Raw genomic sequence first — 3,719 nt, forward strand, 5'->3', positions numbered from 1 at the left:
TTGTAATAAATGATTTCAAGTTACAAAATTCGTCAAACCTCAATGACTCATAAAAGATATTCCAAAGGCCGTCTCCCACGGATACAAAAATAAACCTAATATCATAATCTTTTAAAAGGACCCCTAAAGCCTATTTATGCTCAAGCAACAATAGAAGACCCGATCGTATTAGCCTAATACATTGGTCTGGTCTTAAGTTGCTTGGGATTACACAAGCATTATTTTTTCGGCACAATTCAGCATAAATTTCTCAGAAATTAGCTCGGTAGTACTCTTGAAAATAAATATATATTCAGACATCGCTAGCGTAATTTTTATCCCACTTGTCACCAACGTTTGGTATTTTTGGTGAGATATTCCTTAAATTTCCTTCATTATAAGGCAAATAAGTGGTGATGGTAATGAAGACTTCTATTTCAAACGAGCTGTTATGATAGCTATTCATCAAAATATTTGCATTGTTATTTATAGTCCCATATAGCAGGCAAGTAAGCCAGTCTCTTATTTATTTTTAATTTAACAATAATAAATTGCTTTAAAAATTAGTTACCGAATAATTATATGGTTGACTTTTTCCAAGTTGATGAAACACAGAGGTGAACATTTTTGTTTCTTTGAATTTTTCCATCAATTACCTTGCTGCATATATATAGCATTAAAGTTGATCATTTATATTAAAATATTTTTTAATATTATTTCTAATAGTTCTAAGGTGCCTGATTCATAAAATTTAAGCCGAGCATCTACCAGAAACTTTTGATTACCTTTATTTTTATAGATAAGGACCAAATAAGAAAAAACTCTCCATCCATCACTTTAACATCTCATCAGTCCTTTTTAGTATCTTGTTGATCACATCCATTTCAAATTCATTTCATATTGGCTTATTTTTTTTAAACTTTCATGAAAGTGTTATATCAAATATCATCAATGCTTTGCTTCATTTTTATGAATATCGATCACTTTTTATCTTTTTATAATCTCTAACCTACTTTTGTAAATTGGCAAGGGGAAACCAATGATATATGAAACTTTCTTTTTTATCAATTACAATTTTTATCATTTTTAACTCCATATACAATACATACTAGTATTTATTTCGCTATATTGATATCATCATACCTATTATTTTAATTGTTATTAATAGATTATATCCATACGATTTAAGAAAATTTTTATCATCAAATATATGCAATCCAAACCTTTAGGGTTGAAGTATTTTATATGCTACTTAAAAATTATCATTGTTCGACATGACAAATATTTTAGCACATCATATTTTTTTTTGTAAGACAACACTATTATTAGGGTTTACAAAAATAATTTATTCATTACTTGGAGAGAGAAGCAGGAAAATCCCGGACAAATTCACATTGTAAATACCCTTTTTAGCTAATAGAAATTACTTATAATACCCCCCCCCCCCCCAAAAAAAAATGAATATGTCATTAATAAACAATATTAATATTTTGAATAGATTCTCAGAAAAGTGTAATAAAAAAATTTGTAATCCAGAGAGAAGTCTTAAAGAGTCGCCCTAAAATCCTACAAACACGAACATTGTGTAGGAGCGGGTGGGGGGGCAAAAATCTCTTTTATAAACCTGGATACTCATGTATCACTAAAAATGAGATTGCCTGTCTGCCAACCACTCAACTCAAAGTTTCCGCTTCCTTCATTTTATTATCATTTCTGTATCCCTGTTCTTACATCGATGGTTTTTTTCCATGTTTTCAATATGTCAATTCCATTTTCTCTTTCTCCATTATTCATTATGCTGACTTCTAAATATTCTCATTTGTTAGATCTAATCTCATAAACTTCCATCCCCATCCAACTATTTTTAACTAGTTTGTCTTAAGTTTCCCTTAGGCATTCCAATTTCTTCCAACATAGTCCATTTTTTTATTCATCGGTCATTCGACTTATATTAGACATGTTTAAACTATATTGGCCTATTTCTTTTAAACGCATTATCTAAATCCTAATTTACTATTTATTGTCATCATGTATTATACAACATATTACACATCATACATAGACTATTGCTTTCAAATTTTAAGAGAGAACTATATCTATCCGAATCGATGCTACCTCCATTAATTTCTTTTAGTCCAGTTACTTATCACCACCAGTGAGTAGATATCTATATCTAAGCTCAGTACACCATCTTAGCATTTTTTCTATTTAATTTAAAATAATGTTCTGGTACAATGAAGCCATTCTGCATTCATACCTTTTTTGATTATATGGTGCCATGTTTCCAAACTAAATACTTTTAACTTATTTTCGATAACAGGTGCATTGTATGTAATTCCTAAAAATAATTTTTTTACATACTCCATATGACCAAGTAATTTTCTCTCCCACCATAATCTTTCTATTTAAATTACCTCTTTCATTTTTCCCAACATCATTTTTAGCCTTTATCTTTTTATTTATCCTGCAACATAATTTATTTTCAGCATTAATAAAATATTAATGATTCACAAGATTACAAGAATCCCTTCATATATCTTCAAAGGACTAAAGAAATATCCCTGATATATCCCTGCCTATATTTTAGAACATTTACTATCTCCATCAGATTCAGATCACTCTACCAGTCATTCATATTACATTAAGATTGTTTCACAAGGCCCTCTGCCAAATGCTTTCTCCAGTTTAAAAATCCATATCAAAGCTTTTCCCCTAATTGATATTTTACCTGAACTTGTTTTATCACAGAAAATGCATTTTAATTAGATCTTTTCCAAGGCGTGAAACCAAACTTAACGGCATGATTTTAATTAAATCCAAATTGATTTCTTTAACTTTCTCACAAAACTTTATTATATTTACCATATTTAATTCTCAGTATGATGATCCACAATGTAGTCTTTGTATACCGAAATCAACGTCTTCTTGAGAACAACCTATGTTTAATCCCCAAACGAGGAGGGGGGGGGGGGGTAGGAACAGTTTGCATCTAATTTTTATTGAGGAGGAAGGGGGTACTTATAAGGGAGGTAGGATAGATTTATTGGGGGGTTGGGGTTATCTATTAAATTTTTAGATAAAATTGGACAAAATATATTACTGTAAAAATTAATACTTTTATTATAGACCTATTAAAATACAATGATATTGCTAATCAACGACCAAATATATATATTGCAAACAATCATAGACATTATTTTCCAAATGCCCTTTTCTCGGCAAACTCATATTCATGCCAAACAATATGCTATAATAATGCGCTCATTGTAAATGAGGGCGTTTTTAATTGAATTCATAAAATAACTCTTTTATATTTACAATATTTTGACAGTTGGTAGTATAGCTAAAATAATTAAAGTTATTCTTTTTAAAATTTATGAAAGTAGTACCAGTATAATTAAAAAGGTGTAATTAATAATGAGAAAACAACATCGCCGAAGACGTAGAAATTTTTTTAAAAGGGTAGGCATAGGTTTTTGATGGGGGTTTGCACCCAGTGAAAATCCTGTCATGTAGGCTTTGCTAATCCCTATAATTCTCAAAATTATTTTTAATCTATGCCCCCCCTCCTAAATTAGCTTGCATTACTGAAAGATATATAGGAGAAAATTATTCCTACATCACATTATGCCAATCCTCTTAACAATAGAACTGAATTTTGTAAGCCTTTCTATTCCTTGACCTCAGAAAAGCTGTAGCATATGTCGCTACTCATATTCTTTAAAAAAATTTATTCTCTT

The sequence above is a fragment of the Gordionus sp. m RMFG-2023 genome, chromosome 5 (genome assembly GCF_954871325.1).
Source record: "Gordionus sp. m RMFG-2023 chromosome 5, tfGorSpeb1-WG-v2, whole genome shotgun sequence".
NCBI classification, from domain to species: Eukaryota; Metazoa; Nematomorpha; class Gordioida; order Chordodea; family Parachordodidae; genus Gordionus; species Gordionus sp. m RMFG-2023.